The 20,856-nt window shown below is 44.5% G+C and overlaps 2 long non-coding RNA genes across 3 annotated transcripts in view; both read right to left on the bottom strand.

The window, feature by feature from the left end:
* LOC307214501 overlaps window positions 1-20,856 on the bottom strand; it is a 215,197-nt gene that overhangs the window by 94,854 nt on the left and 99,487 nt on the right. The window lies entirely within an intron of this gene.
* LOC307214408 lies at window positions 984-20,544 on the bottom strand. Of its 2 annotated transcripts, none has more exons than XR_013838049.1 (3): window positions 20,421-20,544; window positions 19,704-19,805; window positions 984-1,111 (listed from the first exon to the last, which is right to left on the bottom strand). It is a non-coding gene; the product is annotated as an uncharacterized lncRNA (long non-coding RNA). The 2 variants fall into 2 exon arrangements; XR_013838050.1 differs by lacking the exon at window positions 984-1,111 and adding an exon at window positions 5,595-6,399.

Genomic DNA, 20,856 nt, shown 5'->3' with positions numbered 1-20,856 from the left:
GGATCACTCAACATGCACGGGGAAGTAGAAAGGAAGATTGCTAAGGATGCCAGGCTTCTAGTCGGCTGCTTTGTTGTTTTCACCAGGAAACTCAACGGTTCCTTCTCCTTCATTAAAGGGAAACAAACCAGAAACAGCCATTGTATCGGTTTTCTGGAACATGGGGACGTAAAGCAGTTTAGGACCACTTGTACACTCAAGCACCTAAAGAGAACATTTTATTCCAGGTTGCCAGGGTAATCTTCCTCTTCTTAAAATAAATAGAAATTGCATGCCAAGAAAAATGAAGTCCTCTGTGTTGCATAAACTCTGCAAGCACCCCAATTTTGCACAAATTAGGACCGCAATCCATTGCACAAAACTGCATATTTAAATCTCAAGTAAATTAAAAGGGCTTTGGTAGGGATGGTTACAGAAGCTATCCCAACTGGATTCCAACCTGTTATTTTGAAGTTCTGGATTTCCATCACAGTTTCTGGATCAGAACTTGTGGGAGGAGGAATCTGTTTGGGATCTGATTCTGGGAAAGTATTTTTTCAATTTGAGTAGGCTTGCCATACGTCAGGAAAATTCCTGACACGTCCTGGTTTTCAGGTGTAAAAATGGAGTCCTGAGGGAGTTTTGCCAAATGGGTCAAATGTCAGGGAAATGTCAGGGAAAACCCGGCTGTATGTCAACATGATGGAAAAAGCAGTGGAAACAGCTCAAAAAGCTTAAATTCACTAATCAACAATTTGGGTTTGTTCCCCAGGAAAAGGTCAGCAATTTTGGTGGTTTCCTAAAAAAAAAGCGCAGGAATTTTACTTTTTGAAATATGGCAACCCTAGTTTGAGTGTGGTATATGTGTGTTAGAGAAAATTTGGCTGCTATTTTTTAAAAAAGCAAACTTTTAAAAACCCACACTTTTTTATTTGTGAAATTGTGCAATGGCACTGTGGAAATAAATGAGGACATTTAAAGAGATGCCTAGTGGGCAGGTTTCTAGGCTGCAGCCTCTTTCAATTTCCTTGTGGGTAATCTCAGAATGGTGAGCCAGATTTCTAAGAAATGGTTTTGAGGAAACCTCACGAACAGGATCCTGGCAGCTATGCTGTGAAATCTGGATTTCCAACTGGAATTAAACTAAAAGAGATGTACCCTGATGATGTGATCCTGGAACAATTACAGAACACAACTGTTCTGTGCTACTCATCTGTCGCTGTGCTGGGCTCTGAGACTTTAATAAACTCTGACTACCACCCTGAATATCAGTGCAAAGCTTACATTGGCTACAATCCACGTCAGTTACTCTTCTGTATTGTTTGCAGCGTTAACAACTTTCACATATGGGGCAAATAGTGCGAGAGTGATCTTTTCTTCATGATTAACAGATATTATTTGACCCATTATCCACCCTCCTAAAGAGAGAAGAGCAGTTCTGCAGTTCTGTGGTCAGTGTGCCAATTACCGTATTTTTCGCTCTATAAGACGCACCAGACCACAAGACGCACCTAGTTTTTGGAGGAGGAAAACAAGAAAAAATATATTCTGAATCCCAGAAGCCAGAACAGCAAGAGGGATCACTGTGCAGTGAAAGCAGCAATCCCTCCTGCTGTTCTGGCTTCTGGGATAGCTGTGCAGCCTGCGTTTGCTCCATAAGAGGCACACACATTTCCCCTTACTTTTTAGAAGGGAAAAAGTGAGTCTTATAGAGCAAAAAATATGGTATGTTTCTTGACTTTGGGCCACTCATGATCTTTCTGATTTACTTCGTTCACATGGCTGCATATCCTCCAACATTCCTCAGATGAAAATAGGGACATTTCTCACTCCCCAACAGACCCTCCTTGATCCCTCCCCCATTTTTTTGTTGTTTCCCCAACACTTCCTATCAGAAGATGGGTTAACGGATTAGTGCCACCACCACTTCACCAATGAGACACAGCACACACGTCCTCTGCCGTCCTGAGAAAATGCCTTAATCCTTATTTTATTTCACTTTGTTTCATTTCATTTTATTCTTTGGTAGATTTCCAAAAAGGAAAAGCACACACCGATTAGCAAATTTTAGAAAGAGGCTAGATTACATACAGCCAGTGGTGGAGCAAGCCAATCGGGCGCCTGGGGCGGCGCGCGTGCCCCGTGCCTGTGGCGAGCCATATGGAACAGCACAGAGTCTGTGGGCACTCAAGCCACTCTGTCACTCCTAGGAGAGACGCATGGCTCAGGCGCACTGCAGGCCCCGCGGTGAGTGCCGCTCACCATTTTGTCACTCTCCTCTCAGTGGGGACACATGGGGCAGCCCGCAACTACTGCACCCTCCTTGCTACGCCCCTGCATATGGCTGCACAAAGAATTTTTTATTTTAAAAAATCAAGACTTCTTGTGCTCCGCTGCCCCCTATCTTCCCACCCTGCCCTCTGCCTGACCCTCAGAACTGGTACATCGCATTGGCACTATGCCATAAGATCCACTCTCCTGTAATATCACCTATGAGCTTTAACTACTGATGAAGCCCAGGACGGTGAAACAAGGCCAATATTCTGGAAATCCTTGTCTTAGACTCTGTGAAAGGATTCTGTGGAACTGTAACAAACTTTCATGTGGATTGTTTGGACCTTATGAACAGACAGGTGGAATAGACACTATGACACGGATGGACCTTATGCATGAACTGATTAGAGAATGATCTGATCCACTGGGTCTTCTGCTTTGTTCGTTTGTTGAACTTTATGAGTTACTTCCATTGAAATTTATGATTTGATACATGAATAGTATACCTTCTCTATCTAAGAACACAGCCGGTTATGTCTCGTGTGTTTACTGAGTATGCTTTATGTGACCATAGGTTTGTTTGTTGTTGTTTGACCCTCAGAACTGGCACATTGCATTGGGTTGGGCCTCAGCAACGGCTGTCTCCTCTTCTCCTCACCCAAGGAAGGAGGCCAGCAGTGGCAGCCATGGAGAGGCCATGGAGAGGCAACGGGATGCTTACCTGGAGCTGCCACTGCCTTGGCCGCTGCCCTGGACAAACACTGGCACATCCTCTTCCCTGAGCTCAGTGGCAGCAGTGCTGGTGGGGGAAATAGGGACATTCTGTGATCAGATCAAAAGCCGGGATGCCTTTTGTAATTCTGGGGCTGTCCCTGGAAAATAGGGACACTTGGAGGGTATGCGGTTGTTGCAGGGATATAGTAGTTTGTGTATCTAAGTGAGCAGGTAGGGGAGATAAGTAATATGCCTCGTAAGTTGGGATACAAATGAGATAAGTATGACAATTCTCATGGATGAATCAAGGGTTAAGGTGGATGTAATGGGGTGTGGGGTTGCTTGTGCGTAAAGCGCAAACTGCTCCAGGCTGAGTAGTTTGTACAAAACTTTTCCCCCAGGCTGGACAGTCAATACACCATGACTGTCTCAATCACTGGAAGAATCCGTCAGTGGGCGTTTCCTGAATTTCTTCCAACATAAGAGTTCTTTCACACCCAATCGTCATCTCCCTTCTCTGCACGTAAGCTGTCTGCGCAGAGTGGGCGTCCCCAGAGGAGGTCCTCTGCTCTCCCCGCTGGTTCCACTGGAAGAGTCCTGGAGCCTTCTCTCCGCAGCTCCCTCAGACTCCCCTTTCTCCCTGGTGTCACCTCTATCTCCTTCCCCAGCGGAAGCATCCTCTCTCCCTTTGCTGGTTCCCTCTCCAGCATCATCATTAGGGAGCCTCAGTGCCACCCTTGGCTCCGATGGCAGTTCCCTGACAGTGGATACCTGTCTCCTGTGCACACCTTGTGAACCCTTACCAGAATGAATGAATGAATTGATTCTTACTGGAATCAATGGCACCTCTTTAAAATGGAGCTACCTGGACCATCTGAACACAGTTTCCGCTGCTTTCCATGTTGATCCTGCAGGCCACCAGGCAGTCAAAACCATTTCTGTTCAGCACTGATCTCGGTAAATGTGCAACGTGCTACAGCAAATAAGGCATCAAGTATCTCACAAACATAACAGAGGCAGAATGAAATGCTCCTTGCTAACTGGCTGGTTTTGTTTGCTTACATTCACACCGCTGCAGGCCAAGCTGCTTTCAGTACAATCGAGGTGGATTTAAACATTTGTGTTGTCCAGGCTCCAGTCTGCAATGTGCATCCCTAAGCAGCTCTGGGCTATTAACATGTCTGCTTGTCTTTTTTGATTAACCAGTCCCTCTTCTGCACTCTAGTAAATGGACAGAACCTATATCAATGTACCTCCTTCAAATTTACGTGGTCCAAGGCTTCCAGGTCACAACCCAAAATTTTGCCTTTTTCCTAGAGACAAGGGCAAGAAATCCAGCAAAGGTACCTTCTCCCACTCATTGGTTCCCTGGTACTTGCAGCCATCCATATCCCCAGAACCACTTTTGTGTTCTAGACCAGGAAGGACTACGTAGAATCAGATACAGCTACTATATCTTCTCTAAAGGGGCAGAGCAAAAGTCTCCAATGAGACCTGGCAATCAGTCTAAGGGCACAGCAGGTCCCATTTGACTGCTTGGCCACTTCCCAAAGCTCTCCTGCTCCATCCCAGCCCAGCTCATACTTGTAAAACCTTCATGGAAGCTGAGATATACCGTATTTTTTGCTCTATAAGACTCACTTTTCCCCTCCTAAAAAGTAAGGGGAAATGTGTGTGCGTCTTATGGAGCGAATACAGGCTGCGCAGCTATCCCAGAAGCCAGAACAGCAAGAAGGATCTCTGCTTTCGCTGCGCAGCGATCGCTCTTGCTGTTCTGGCTTCTGGGATTCAGGAATATTTTTTTTCTTGTTTTCCTCCTCCAAAAACTAGGTGCGTCTTATGGTCTGGTGCGTCTTATAGAGCAAAAAATATGGTGTATAGATATATAAAAAATGTCCAGTAGCACCTTAGAGACCAACTAAGTTTGTTCTTGGTAAAAGCTTTTGTGTGCATGCACACTTCTTCAGATACACTTCTTCAAATTCACGGAAGCTTTATGGATAGCCTAACTTCCTGGATCTCATTACCCTGGGATTCTGTGAATTAAACTGTCTTCCGGTCCATGACCAGGCCCATTTGCTCAGTTTTATATAGTTTTAACCTATTGGATGGCATGAGAGCAAAGTCAATAAATAAACTTGCAACACCAAGGACCCTGGGTAATACATGCTGTTGGTTGCAAAAACGTGCCACCAAAGACGGCTCATGAGGAGGCTATTAGTAAGAATGCAAGGGTGCTCCAGGAATCCTCCCAAAATGCAGGATTTGTGGCTTTTTCTTTTCACATTTTCTGTAAAAAAACACGCCCAGACATTTATTTATTTACAGTGGTACCTTGGGTTAAGTACTTAATTCGTTCTGGAGGTCTGTACTTAACCTGAAACTGTTCTTAACCTGAAGCACCACTTTAGCTAATGGGGCCTCCTGCTGCTGCCGTGCCACTGGAGCACAATTTCTGTTCTCATCCTGAAGCAAAGTTCTTAACCCGAGGTACTATTTCTGGGTTAGCGGAGTCTGTAACCTGAAGCGTATGTAACCTGAAGCGTATGTAACCTGAGGTACCACTGTATGACTATGCATTTCCAGGCAAAATTGCATTCAAAATGTCTACATTAAGGGGGTGAAATCATTGAAATGCTGCTGAATTTTCACGAGGACTTTTAAAAAAATAAATCACAAGCTGATGTGGAAATGTATTTTCTTCCCCCCAAAAGGAAATTTTCATGTGCTTTCTTATGACGCCGCTTCCGAACGTAACGAGCGTGCTTTGACTGGAAACAAAAATGAAGTACAAGATCGTCTTTATTAAGCTGTTATCAAATGGCTTTTGAGTACGTCAGAGAGAAGCAAAAGATTGCTTTCCCTCGTCTACCTGGGCTCTCTGCCTTTCTTTTCCAGCTCTTGGAAATGTAGCTGCTGCTGCCCTCCCAGCAGCGCTTCGTAGTCAAGCTGCCACATTCAATTTCCTTCCTCTTGCAAAATAAAAATAAAAAAGAGGGGGGGGGGGAACCCAGACTCTAGAAGAGCTTCCAGCATTTCTCTTGCACCGCGAGTGTATTTAAAGATGAATGATGGCGATAAACTGGTGCTAAAAGGACGACTTTGAGGAAAAGGGGTCACATTTAGAGCTTTGCCTTTTATCCTTTACACTGTATTCTGGGATTGTCATGTGGTGGGTTGCTGTTGTTGTTTTTTAAAAAATAAATGTAATGTATCCATCAGCTTAGAATGCTGCATCTCCATAAAACATCGCGGGAGATTCAGCATTGTGAAAAAAGGAACACATATATAAAGGGGGCGCCCTTTATTTTGTAACATTTCAGCTCCGTTCAAATTCTATAGGACAAAAAGAAAGGAAGGAAAGGAAGACCCATAGATTTAAATTTGATTGTTGACTGGCTGGTCAAAGTGCTCTGGCTGGCGCATGCAAAGCTGAAACAAGATGCAAATAACACATTTAAAATCTATCAGTTCCATTTCCTGCCTAAAATACAGCACAATCAGAATAACAGAGGGCTTGTCCACACTTTCATTTGTCTTGTGCTTAGAAAGCATGGATCTGAGTGGTTTTCCACTTGACCCACACTTTTTAGGGATAGTTCAAGCAGTTTTCCACTCGCCCTGCTCTTTTCCCAGGGAAAACCCACTCTTTAGTGCTAAATTGGAGCAGACGTCAAACCAGAGAAAACCTGAATGGCCTTTTGCTCTGATTGAGCGCTAAAGAGCAGCCTTCCCCAGAGTTTAAAATGTTAATCCCTAGAATACCCACTGTAGGTCACTCCAATGACCTCAGTCCTCATGCACATCCCAGCTGAAAAAGAGAGGAATAAAGTTGAAAAATTAGGGATGGTTCAGAGCTGTGGGAGACTGGCCATCTAAGAGTTATTTCAGGCCACTTTCCTGAATGTTCAGATTCCATTAAAAGGGGGGGGGGGATGAAATTCCTGAACCTATTCACCCATTGAACTCACTGGAACTTCCTTTGGAGTAAATAGGTTTCATTTTTGTTATGAAGATATTGTAAGAACATTGTGGCCTCATACTACCCATTTTTTTTCTGAATAAGGGGGGGGGGGAATGGTGAACTTAAGTCTCCCTGATGTCAGTGAGGAAGCATGGCAAAGTCCAACTCTAAGTATAATTAACCCGTGATATGTGAAAGAGGTTTGAACATTTGAGAGTGCTGGATATTTTAATGAGCCTTCTTCTTTATCTGTTTTATGGATTTATTTCTAAAATGCCTCTCTTGCCCTTCAGCAGCCAATTGGCATTCCAGGGATAGCTTCCAAGATGCACCCCCCCCTGCTCTAGTTCTATTTATGAAAGCCTTGAAAAAGGGCATTCTTAATTTGTTAAGAAGCCATCAAGATTACACCTCAGTATACATTTCTTCCCTGTACTTGAGTCACAAGGACCAGTGGCGTAGCGTGGGGGGTGCAGGGGGGGGGCCTGCCGCACCAGGCGCAACATCTGGGGGTTAGGGTTAGGGGGCGCAAATCCATGGGTTAGGGGGCGCAAATTACTTGCCTTGTCCCGGGTGCTGACAACCAACGCTACGCAACTGACAAGGACCACTGTCAAGAGATGCACTCCAGGTTATGGTGTGGACTCTGAGGGAGATGGGATAGAAGGACCAGAGGCTACTAAAGTGGTAGTCAACCAGGTCACATCCGTACTACACATTTAAAGCACTATGATACCACTTTAAAGAGACATGACTTCCCCCAAAGAATCCTAGGAGTTGTGATTTGCTAAGGATGCTGAGAGTTGTCAAGAGACCACCCCCCCACACACACAGAGCTACACTTCCCAGAATTCCCTGGGAAGAGGGATTGTTTGTTAAACCAATCATAACTCTGTGAGAGGAAGAAGGGCACATATATTTCTTGTAAAACCCCTTAGAGGTTCTATTTAGCAGTATATAAAGGTAAAGGTAAAGGGTAAAGGGACCCCTGACCATTAGGTCCAGTCGTGACCGACTCTGGGGTTGTGGCGCTCATCTCGCTTTATTGGCCGAGGGAGCTGGCGTACAGCTTCCGGGTCATGTGGCCAGCATGACTAAGCCGCTTCTGGCAAACCAGAGCAGTGCACGGAAACGCTGTTCACCTTCCCGCAGGAGCAGTACCTCTTTATCTACTTGCACTTTGACATGCTTTTGAACTGCTAGGTTGGCAGGAGCAGGGACTGAGGAACGGGAGCTCACCCCGCCATGGGGATTTGAACCGCTGAACTTCTGATTGGCAAGTCCTAGGCTCTGTGGTTTAACCCACAGTGCCACCTGCGTCCCTTCAGTATATACATTTTGTCAAATAATGTATAGTGCATATGTGGTCACAAGGCCTCTTTCAAAAGGATTCTGGGCCTTGAAAATGTGATGCAATGCTTTCTGTTCTAAGTGCTTAGAGAGCCTACAAAGGTAGAATGGTCAATTGCTGCAGGCTTTGACCTTACAGCACATGGAGGTCAACAGGGCCAGGGAACAGGGGCTCAGCAAAGCAGCAGGCAAGACCTGCCCCTCTTCCATGTTTGACATTGAAGACTTGAACAGGGATCGAATTAGTGATGGTGCAGAAAGTAGGAGGCGCAGTTCTGGAACCCCCTTCCCAAAGGAAGTTCTCCAAGCCTCATCCTTTCCTGCCTTTAAGAAGCAGATGAAGATGAAATTCTTTATGAAGGACTTTTAATGGTAGCTAGCGTGTTAATGCTGACTGCTGGACAGAACTGAATGTGTCTTACGGGTGCCTTGTTTTAATTGCCTGCCTATGACTCTCTTGGAGAGGGTTCATTCCTCTCCTAAGGTCAACGAGAGAAGAAGTGGTGTCCACTGCCCATTAGCCTCTGTATGTACGCATGTTAGAGAATGAATATTTCAAGAGCCCCTAGTAAAAATACAGGGACTTAAAAGGGAGATGTCAAAGAACCTTATGAGATTCATAAATCCTTTGTGAAGTGTGTGTGTGTGTGTGTGTGTGTGTGTGTGTGTGTGTGTAGCAGTGGAATTCAGTGCTCAAGCCATTTATTACCATACAGGGGAGCTGAAAAGCAGCCCTGCATGGAACCCGACACTCCCGTGCCGAGTAAAACCGACACCGAAGAAATATTCAGTGTTTTGTTACAGGCTCTGAAAACATAGCAAATGGCAGGATCCTCCCCCCTTTTAAAGAGTCCTCACTCTTGTTCAATAACTTCAGCTGTCAGAGCCCAGAGCCGAATCAAACAGAATTTCAAAGAATCAAAAGGGGTCGTCTCTTAGCAACTCTGTCAACAAATTTAAATTGCTGCATAGCATGGGCTCCTCTGCAAATCATTTGCATGTGAGATTTGTAAACATGACTTTCCATTGTGCATCCTGTTGTTATGGTGGGTGGAGAATTGGAGGGGTGGGGTGGGGGGCTGCTCAGCCAAAAGGGCAGTAAAGGGAGAAGCACCACCATCAAAACCGTCACAAACAGATTGTAGAATCAGTCTCCAATGAATCCCATCCACCTTGCTTGTGAGATTACTCACATATATTGCAGTGTTTCTTGCTTTTCCACAACTAAAAACATTTTGGATTTCTTTGCATACTTCAATATGGAGCCTAATTTAGGCATTGTTAGACTGGTTTTGCTATATTTCTCAAAACCAAAGTGGCCAATGCCACTTAGTGGAGCTGATTTCTCCAAAGGCATGTGCGTATTTGGCTAAGATATTCCCCACTGCAGTAAATCAGTTTGTGTAGTTTGGTTCTAAAAGGTAAAGGTAAAGGGACCCCTGACCATTAGGTCTAGTAGTGACCGACTCTGGGGTTGCGGCACTCTTCTTGCTTTATTGGCCGAGGGAGCCGGCGTACAGCTTCCAGGTCATGTGGTCAGCATGTCTAAGCCGCTTCTGGCAAACCAGAGCAGCGCACGGAAACGCCGTTTACCTTCCCGCAGGAGTGGTACCTATTTATCTACTTGCACTTTGACGTGCTTTCAAACTGCTAGGTTGGCAGGAGCAGGGACCGAGCAACAGGAGCTCACCCCATTGCAGGGATTCGAACCACCGGCCTTCAGGTTCAATAAACACAGCCTCTGTTCTGGAAAAGACCTGTGTGTGTTACTGAGCCCATGTGTCGAGACATAGTACAACTATGGCTTCTCGATCCTAGTAGACAAGACTCTTGGAACCAGTGTTTGAAATTTGCCAGGCGCCAGGCAAATTTTGCACCTGGCTATCGGCCACTTGCAACCAAGTGAAGTTGCCCGGGTGCCAGGATGGCACTTGAGGTCTCCACCATCTGAAGATCCTGGGGATCCTTGGATCAGGGCTGTTTTCACACATTAGCAACACATCCTGTAGAATTATATCTGTTATATTTTATCTGTACAATCATAATGAATTTCAGGAACCAAAAAATTGTATTGGAAAAAATGACTTTCGAGCCGTCTGACCCCCCAAATGGCAACAAGTAGGCATTCCATTTTAGCAACTGCAACCCTGGTTTGAGGAGCCATTTGGTGCCTAGCTTACATATCTGAATTTCTAGCACTGCTTTGAACGTATGCAAGTGAAACATGGGTTAACCCAGGAGGCTTGCTATCAAGTCTGAATAGTAGACAGGCATTCCTGAACCCATTGTGAAAAAATGTTCTGCCTTTGGCACCAATGGGAGTTTCCTCTGAAATGCAAATAGCAGCTGGGGAGAGATGATTGTCCTAGGGTGGTAGCAGGTAGGACAAGAGTTAACCGAGCACGATTCAAAGTGTTGGTGCTGACCTTTAAAGCCCTAAACGGCCTCGGTCCTGTATACCTGAAGGAGCATCTCCACCCCCATCGTTCAGCCCGGACACTGAGATCCAGCGCCGAGGGCCTTCTGGCGGTTCCCTCATTGCGAGAAGTGAGGCTACAGGGAACCAGACAGAGGGCCTTCTCGGTAGTGGCGCCCGCCCTGTGGAACGCCCTCCCATCAGATGTCAAAGAGATAAAGAATTACCTGACATTCAGAAGACATCTTAAGGCAGCCCTGTTCAGGGAAGTTTTTAATATGTAATGCTGTACTGTTTTTAACACTGATTGGGAGCCGCCCAGAGTGGCTGGGGAAACTCAGCCAGATGGGCGGGGTATAAATAATAAATTATTATTATTATTATTATTATTATTATTATTATTATTATTATTACCCTTTCCCAAGGCTGCTCAGTCTTATAATCTACATTTCAGCAATTAACATCACATACAATTTGGCCCTTCTGAACCAGCACCTGGGACCAGCTTGTTGTTGTTGCAGAATTCCTCCTCATCTTATTATGGTACAATATATATAATATTTATAAATATGCTTTTAAATGCTCCCAAATAATTATTCCATTCAAATAAAATCAGCAAACTAGATGCAGTTCAATCTCAAGATTGAGGGGGGCTGAGCTCCGTCCCAACGGATATTACAGTGCTGTAGAGGCCTCTGCCCCACGGACTTGGCGTGCCTACAAGAGAATGAGAATTCTGGGAAATGGGTTGAGAGAAGAGAGCTGGCATGGCAGTGAAGAAATGGGCTGGAGAGGGTTCTTCGTGGCACCACCAAGAGCAGAGCAGGAAAAAATCAGAGAGAAAGAGGAAAACCCAGGAAGAGAAAGACACTCTTCTGCTGGGTGACGTGAGGAACATGTAGGCCTCCCGAAATCATTTGACTGCCAGACCCATCAGTCCCGACCACTGACCATGCTGGCTTGGGCTTATGAGACTCAGGAATCCAGCAACATCTGCCACAAGTCCTTACAAGTTCACCCATAATGAATAAAATATTGACCACAAGACATAGCACATGCACACCATTTAAATGACAATGCCCACCAACTTTTTGGGGAGGACTCCCTCAAATATTTTATGTGGGCCCTTTGTTAGTTCCTATGCACCTGATGTTGCCCAGGCCATGCTCTGGCTTAGGGCCCAGGATTTAGAAGGGTCCCTTGCAAGCCTGACTTGCAGTTTGCTCACTTCCCACCAGGTCCAGCTCTCATCTGCAGTGGCCAGCTAGGCATCTGCCTCCACCATCTCTTAAAAGGGCCAAAGCAAGGACCTTCTTCTCGGAGCCAGGCATTCCAGGTGAGGTAGCCAGGCACTGCCTGTTCATTGGCTGCAGTTTGCCTCATTATTTTAATCTTAGAGTTTTCAAAAAGCTGCTTAAATGTCTTTCTAGCCACCATGACAAACCACGGCAATGGCATAGGCATTCTTCTGGCCATCTTTCTGAGGTTGCCTAATTCTAAGAAGATCTGCCGCTTCTCAGAGCCCTGAAGTTGATTTCGGTTTCTCATTTCCCCCCATGTTAAATACAGTTCTCATTTCCACACCAGATTGCAATTTTATTCTTTAAAACTTCCTCATGAAAATTCATCAGCATTTTAGTGCAATTTTCTTCCAATATGCACATCTCTGCAAAGCAAGTTTACCTAATATAATGGCTCTTGATAGGTTTTCACTAATACAGTATATGCATTTTACATAAAAACTTTAATCTGGCATATGCATGTGTGCACATCTGACTTGGATGGAGACCCACATTGCGAAATCTTGAGAACCGTGAATTTCGAAGGACGACGGTTTGTGTGTTGTTTGGGGAGGTGAGAATGAGGTAAGTTCACCTTTAAATCCTCAGTTTTGACTCACCAAAGCATGTGTTGCAATGTATTTGTTACTCATCTCTAAGATGTCCCGAACACTCTTGTTTTTGCTACAACACACTGACACAGTTATCCCTATGGAATTAAAAACTATTATCTGTCTCCAGCTGTTTTGTTTGAGTAGAATCCATATAAGAAAAGGAAGGAAGGAAGGAAGGAAGGAAGGAAGGAAGGAAGGAAGGAAGGAATCGAGGCATATGGTGCTACTGAAGAGAAAGCAACATGAATATCTGTAATGCTCAATTGGCTCCCAGATGTTTTCTTAAACTGCAATGAACGTTTGAGTTTATTATACTAATATAGGCCCTGCCATGTCTTTAAATTTATGGCTTCAAATGAGTGGAGTCAATGTCACTATTAGACTGGATGCTGGTCAATACTAAAAGCCCTTCATTAGTTACAAAAGACAGAAATGGTTCTGCATTATAGATTTTTCTCTCTCTTTTTAATTGTCAACTGGGATCTGCATTTCCTTTGGACAGGCTTTACCGAAAAACAGGCGAAGATATTAGCATATCTCTTGACCGCCCCCCTCCACAGCATACGGAATTCAGGTGAAATTTCTCACATTTTCTGTGAGGCTCAGAATCATATAAACAAACCTTTAAAGCAGGCTTCCTCAACCTCGGCCCTCCAGAAGTTTTGAGACTACAATTCCCAGCATCCCACACCACTGGTCCGGCTGGCTAGGGATCATGGGAGTTGTAGGCCAAAAATATCCGGAAGGCCGAGGTTGAGGAAGCCTCTTTAAAGGTTGTGGTCATGCAATCTAAGCAGAAGTACACCATGGGAAGTTTGCATTGAACACTTCTAAAAAGGAAACTTGCCCCACTATTAGCTGATTATTCATATGTGACTCCCTGGATCCCGAATTGCTATCCATTTCCCCAGGAAAACAGAAGCTGTGATCTTAATGACTCGCTCATCCCATGGTCTCCAATGATTAAGGTTGTAATCCTGTGCCCAGGTAAGGTTGTTTATTATTGTACTGATCTGAAAGATTCACCAGGAGCCTTTCTAGAAAACTGGGAGTGGGATATTGTGGAGAGAGAATGTTAAGGGTAAAAGCAGAGCAGAAGAAAAATAAATGTTTGGGGTGATTTGGAGGAGGAGAGACAAGAGGAATCTCAGAGTTTTCAGCAGTGAGGCAGGGCAACAATGGCAGAATTGCTTTCCCCCTCCTCTCTTGGCTTAAAAGAAAATCTCCCCACTGCTCCAAGTACCTGGTGAGTTGCCTTTTCTGTTCCTGAGCCTGCTTATTTGTCTATGCTCCCTGTGCAATTCTAGGGCTCTAAATCACACAGGAGACCTACACAGCCTCCCCTCTACCAAAGTTCAACAACCAATATATGTAGAGGAGCAAGAGCAGTGGTGGCGATCCAGTGGATGTGGCAGGGATCATGCCTCCCACTCTTCTTCTCAAAAGACTCTCCTTCCTGGGAGGTTTTTAAACAGAGGATGGACGACCATCAGGGATTCGTTAACTGTGATTGCAGGGAGCTAGACTAGATGACCCTTGGGATTCCTCCTGATTCTACAATTCTATGATGCTACAATGTTAACCGTGCAAGAGGAGTGCCTGGACAGGGCTCTATATGCAACTGAATGTCACATCTAGTTTGCCCCCATCGCAGATGGAACTCCCTCAGAAATGTCCCCAGTCAGTCTTACCTTAAATCTTTCAAACTTCTTAGCTACGGCAGCTCTTTCTTACCCTCCAGCATTACTCCAATGAAAATAGGGATGTCCCGTTCCATAATGATCATTTTACTATTTATACCCCACACATCTTACTGGGTTGCCCCAGACACTCTGGGCAGCTTCCAACATGTATAAAACATAATAAAACATTAAATATTTTTTTAAAAAACTTCCCTATGCAGGATTGCTTTCAGACGGCTCGGGGGTCGGATAACTCCATAACCTCCAACATTTCTCCAGTGAAAATAGGGACATCCTAAGGAAAAGTGGGACATTCCAGGATCAAATCAGAAACTGGGACGGGTTCTCTAAATCAGGGACGTCCCTGGAAAATATGGACACCTGGAGGGTCTGCTATTTTCTTTTCTGTTTTCTCTCCTAACCTCCACTCATTACGGTGAACTTTTTTGGGGGGGAAATGCAATATTCGGGTTTCAGGAACTGCCAGCCACTGCCACACATGGTGGACCCCATAACTGCAGCCTTCTGAGGAGGAACCTTCAATTTCTGGCTTGGCTGTACCTCCTCAGCAGGTTAACAAGTTCTCCTGGTCAGGAAGAACTTCCTTTTCCAGCTAAGCCTTCTTCAAGCAAAGAGGTCTACCTGAGCACTAGCGCGTCTTGCATTTCTGAGCTTGTGTCTTAGTCCTGACTTGTTCTCTGGACCTGCTCCCTTATTTGCCCTCTGACCCAGATTGTCCCATGATCTGGACTCCTGACTTGTTCTCCAGCTCTTCCTTTTCATTTGCCTTCTGATCCTGCCTGCTCTTCCATCCTGAGCCCAAGTTTCTGGCTCTCTCCACCTGGTGCCCAAAGCCTGCCTCTGACAAAAGCTTGGTAGATTAAATAAACAAATCTATGGATCAGATTTTCTTGTTGTTGTTTACAAAAGCCCTGCAGTCCGTTAAAGGGGGGGAAAGCCCTGCTATTGACTTAATTCTGGCATTGTATAATGACAGTAATTTTAAAACAATGAACGTCACACAGTTTGGTTAAGATGTTTTTGCTTTGCTTTGTTTTTTAAAAGCATCAAGCCAATGTAGAGGAAAATAAATCCATATAATACCACAGATTTACATCTTGCAATCCCATGGCTCTTGCATTTCATCAAGAAACTATCTAATCGCCATCCATTTTTATCCCGCAAGCAGGAGTTGAACAATAAACCACTTTTGTAAGTATTATTATTGTACTGGGGGGAGGGAATCAGTTGGCAATTGTGATGGTCTTAATGAAGGAGAAGTCTAAGCTGAAGTTGTAATGGTTGATCTAAAGTGATTGGTTGCTGGGTGGCAACTTTCTCTTCCTTAATTATAAAAAATACAATTACTGTCTTGTAATTTTTATTTTTTTAACCCGAGCCTATCTTAAAAAAACCAAAAACAACCCTGAAGAGCTAGGAGAACTCTTATTTTTCTTCCACAGCTGATTACATCAGCCATGCCACCCCTTCAGAATTTTCTCTCTCTTCAGATTGGTTTTGATAGTAATTACTTGGGAAGTGTTTGATCTCAATGATGAATACATGATTAGTTTTTCATGAAACCAGTCAACCACACCAACTCGGCACTACTCATGTGAGACCTTGTTGATTTAGCTGTTCGAAAGAACATATTCCGTCTTGCTGCAGTTATGGGATGGCGGTCTTTGGGGAAAAAAGGGTGGGGAAAGGGCAAGTTTATGGGTAATGATATTGCAGCGACAGATATTTAAGGTTTGCTAATTCTCGACTCAATTATGTTCATTTCTCCCTCTGCCGCCCTGCCTGCTGCCTGGCTACAGAAGCAATCCGAGAGGCAGAATACATTTCTTCCCTTTTTCAAAAAGAGGTTTCTTGACACCATTGTCATCTGCGAAACCCTTGGAGGGCTTTGCCCTGATGAATAATATTTCATATGGGGAATGTTTATGTGATTTTCACGGAGTGATAACCCCGCCGCCATCTAACTTTGATGCATGGAGATTGCTGCTTTTCCCTACTAAAGTGCTTTTACACACCACCTCCTGCAAATTGACAAGAGTTGGAAATGGAAGACTCACACAAGTTGGGCTCATCTTGGGGAGGGGGTGGGCGGGTAAGAAAAGATCCTATCTATTGGACACAGTCTGTTTTATTTATTTAAGAAGCATCTTTGGCAAAATAAATAAAAGCTTTCGATTTATTATCATTAGTATTATTTTCTGGGTTTTCAAAAACCTCAGCTGAGGTATGTTTTTAAAAGGAGACACATGCGACTAAATTTCTTTGTCTCAGACTCTTAAGGTGCAGGGTTTCTTCATAATAAACACCAGTCTGGTAGCAATATATTCATGGGCTCGCATGCCATATAATATGTAGTTGCACTGTAAAAAAAAAAACACATATATGTGTGCATTCAGGAAATCAGTTCTCTGCAACCATTTCATGGGTGCAATAAAAGCAAATGCTGTTGGCAATAATTTGCTACTGGTTCTTAAGCTGAGGGCAGTGAAGTGTCAGAGGGGGTGGGTCTTTGCAGCAGATGCCTGCTCTTCACCACTCAGGCCCAGCAGGGCCGGCTTACCCATAGGCACTAGGGGTGCAGGGCACCCGGGCGCCAGGCTCTCAGGGACGCCAGGCCGAGTGTCCGGGGCTGAGATTTGGAGTTTGGAGATTGAAGAGTTAGGCTAGCTGACAGCTGCTGCCAAGTGAAGCAGAACCCGTCAGAGCGCTGCAGGCTTTTCTGCTGTGGGCGCTGAGGCAGCTGACCAGCTCCGCCCTCCTGCGCGCCTAGGATTGGCGGGCCGTTGAGAGGCCCGCCCAGCACATGTACGCTGCTCACACAAGGCATGCAGCTTCCCTCCCAAGCCTCAGTAGGGATTGCTCTTCTCCTGCAGCAGCATGGGAGAGAGTTGCGCCCCCAAAAAAGCTAAACAACTCTAAGCTGCCCCCTAAAAAAAGCTGAACAACTTTGGCCTGCCCCCCAAATTGGGGGTGCTGGGCAGTTTTTTGCACCCCGGCGCTGCATATGCTAAAGAGGGCCCTGAGACCCAGTGAGAATTGTGTCAGTAACCAGAACACCTGAAGAGGGTTATTGTTTTATCCATATGGTATAACAACACATAGGTAGTAGGGCTGGGTGATATCTGGTTTTCAACATCGTGATATATCACCAGCTAAACATTGCAATATACTGATATATCACGATGTCTGGAATAAGGATGGAGCTATATAGAGGCATTGGCTGGCTTCACACTTTTCCCCGCATCGTGATTTTTGCATAGCACGCACGCATACACACACACACGATTTGCGATATATTGCCAGGTAAAAAATTATGAAACTGATACCATGATACAGACTTCAAATCAGTTTTGGTCGATATATCGTCCAGCCCTAACACACATCATGATTCAGGATATATTGTCAGGTCAAAAATTACGACTCTACCTATTAGGGCTGGGGGGTATATCGTCCAAAACTAGCGTTAGTAGCTTCTAATGAATCAGTAAACATCTTCTTCTTCTTCTTCTTAGCAATGCCTTTATTGTGTTTACTCCCTCAAAATCCTCAGAGGGTGGGATCATTTCATAGATGAGAAACTGAAACAAGAGATCATGACTTGCTCGATGCTGCTACATTATGAGTCCATAGCAGGAGTTGGTCTAAGGCAGAGTGTGGTGGGCAAAATCTGTGGGTCAAATAACTACTGGGTTCTGTTAGTGGAAGCCAGTGCAAGGACTCCTGCTAGTGCAAAAGCATTTTCCCCTTTCTCTCCCCCCCCCCATCTGCTCCAAATGGTCAGCAGAACCTCCAGACCAGAATAATAATAATAATAATAATAATAATAATAATAATAATAATTATTATTATTTATTTATACCCCGTCCATCTGGCTGGGTTTCCCCAGAGATTTTTCTGTGAGACAAGCAGAAATGCTTGCACCAGTGAAATTATCTGCTTAGCAGTATGTTGAGATCCACCCTTAAGCTTGGACTGGGGAAAGATCCCTCCTCCCTGCAGTGAGCCAGGGTTTTCCAGCTTAACCAACCTCACAGGGTTGTTGTGAGCGCCGTACCAAATAAGGCACAAGAAGACGACTCGCCCTGAGGAATACGACTGGCTGAAATTGTTACTTTCAGGTACTTTGAGCCCTTTGATAATTCTGCTTCACACATACATATTTGTCACCTGTCCGTAGACTCGAGGGATAACTAGCATGTGTGAATCAGAAAGGAGCCGATCTAAACATTAAGGAAAGGTAAGACAAGAATGCCCAATTAATTTCCTTTGGTTTCACCTTATTGCAGCCTCTGATTAGCCCCCTTTTATCAATGACACAAATAAATTGAGGATGTGCTATAACTACCTATCAACCCATGCTAAATATTTCTCTGAAACACTATCCATTCCACCACCAAGCTGAAATATTTCCCTTCTCTTACTGCTTTTTTTTTCCAGAAGAGAAGCCGGAAGAATTCATTTGTATGTATCCCGTACAACTGACCTCTTCCTACCTCTTCTGCCCTCCAACCTCAATTGCATTTGGGAACTTGAGAATCAAACAAAGGAATCAGAGCCGTAGATAGACTACTGTAAACAAATTATTTTTCTACTGAAACAGGGTCACAGAACATTCTTAAGGGAAATTTGAGAAACTATAACCTGGATCAGATATGGGATAAAGCAATTTAAAAAGCCCCTCTGATATGAATCCAAACACAGGGTACAAGGCAGCACTAAGTTCTCCTGTGCTAGTTTATCTGGGTTAAAGCCAGACGTAGTTCATGCTTAGAGTAGACCCAATGAAAGGAATGGGATTGACATAAATGGGACTCACCTAAGTATCATTGATTTCAATTTGTCTACTCAAAATATAACTGCTATTTTTTTTTTATTTCCTAAACAGGAATTGTGTTGTTTCTGTACAGAATTTGCTGCTTTACTACCCAGAACCACTTGAACATTTAATGGAAGAGGTATTATGCTAGGAGATGTTGGGTGGGAGAGGCCCTGTGTACCTGAAGGAGGTTATCCACCCCCATCATTCAGCCTGGACACTGAAGTTCACCTCTGAGGGCATTTTGGCAGTTTCCTCATTGCAAGAAGTGAGGTTACAGGGTCTTCTCTGTATTTGTGCCCTGTGGAATTGCCCTCCCATCAGATGTCAAGGGAATAATCAACTATCTGACTTCTTCTTCTTTTTTTACAAATGTCATTCAGTCAGGTGTGATTCTTCCCATTGCCAAAGGGTTGATTCATACCTGTATGCTCATCAATGTGGCCGAAGCCTCAGACAATGACTTGCATGCATGAATAAACCTTCACACGTCAAACAATACAAATACATTTCAAATCACTTCCCATTGCAATGTTTCTCCAGTGAGTAAGTGAGCGGCCATGCATTCCCTTTACTTCAAATGCAGTGCTTACTCCAGTGAGAAAGTGGGTGAGCTCACATTCAGCCATCATCTGTTCCCTAATCAAGTGATGTTATATGCATGTGTGAACAGGCCCCGAAGTAGACCTAGAGCACTTACAACCACAGGAAAAGGGGGAAAGACTGTGCAGGAAGAGTGCAAAGGAGATTTATACTATATTGAACAGAATTTTCACTTAAGTTAATTTCCCCCCACCTCATAAGTTCCGTGTAAAGAGAAATCTTTCTGATACAAGCCTCGATTAATGACTTGCTGGTTTAATGTCACCCTTATCAACAAGTGAAGATGAAAAGCTTGTCAAAAATATGTATCCATCTCACAGATTAAAAGATTATTTCCTGAAGTATATTCACAAAGAAAATCAATGTGAAAGCCACCCTGTGAGATGGGTTTGAGGGGTGGGTGGTTGCTATACACTTCAGAGATAGAGAGGTTCTGTCTCCCCACATCAGTCCTTTCGGATCTATTTCAGGTACTGATTAACAACCACAAAAACATCTGGCCCATCTGGTTGAGACACAGTGGGAGGCACATATGAGCAGTTTTCCATGCACAGGACGACTCATAAGCCTACGCCCAATAAGCACCCCTTCCACTTTAACATGAATGTATTTTCTAGGAATCAGAGTTGGCTCCAGGCATTCTGCAGCCTGAGACGAAGGGTTTTCCCTGCTTGCCCCCTTAAACAACCCCCTGTACAGAAACCTACTGGACAGGTGATCGAATCTCACTTCAACAGTGGCAACAGGGCCGTGTCCTCCACTCAGTGGCATAGCGTGGGTTGCCAGTGCCCAGGGTGTGTGGAGTACACATGTACATTCAACTGCCTAATGGCATCTGCATCACCTAGGAGATCGTAGCCACAGAGATAATAAAAGAAGAGTCATTCTGTTGTCTGGAGAGGTCACTTCCTGGCTTGCATGGAGAAGCTGTTTTCAACGGAGCCTAGCAACACATGTGGTGGAAGCCTGGCAAGGCTGGAAGCTGAGTAAAACGCAATCTTAAAGGGCCTCCAAAGTCATCCTAACACACCCTAGTTATCCAAGTCTCAATTCAAGCATTACATTTCTCAGGTGGTTTCTGCCCTTTCTGATAGGATCTGGAGCCAAATTGTAGTATCCAAAATTCTGCATCCAACTAGAAGA

This window comes from Podarcis cretensis, assembly GCF_951804945.1.
Source record: "Podarcis cretensis genome assembly, chromosome: 4".
In the NCBI taxonomy this organism is placed as follows: domain Eukaryota; kingdom Metazoa; phylum Chordata; class Lepidosauria; order Squamata; family Lacertidae; genus Podarcis; species Podarcis cretensis.
Note: the sequence above shows the minus strand (reverse complement) of the source record. Positions and strands in the feature narration are given on the sequence as shown.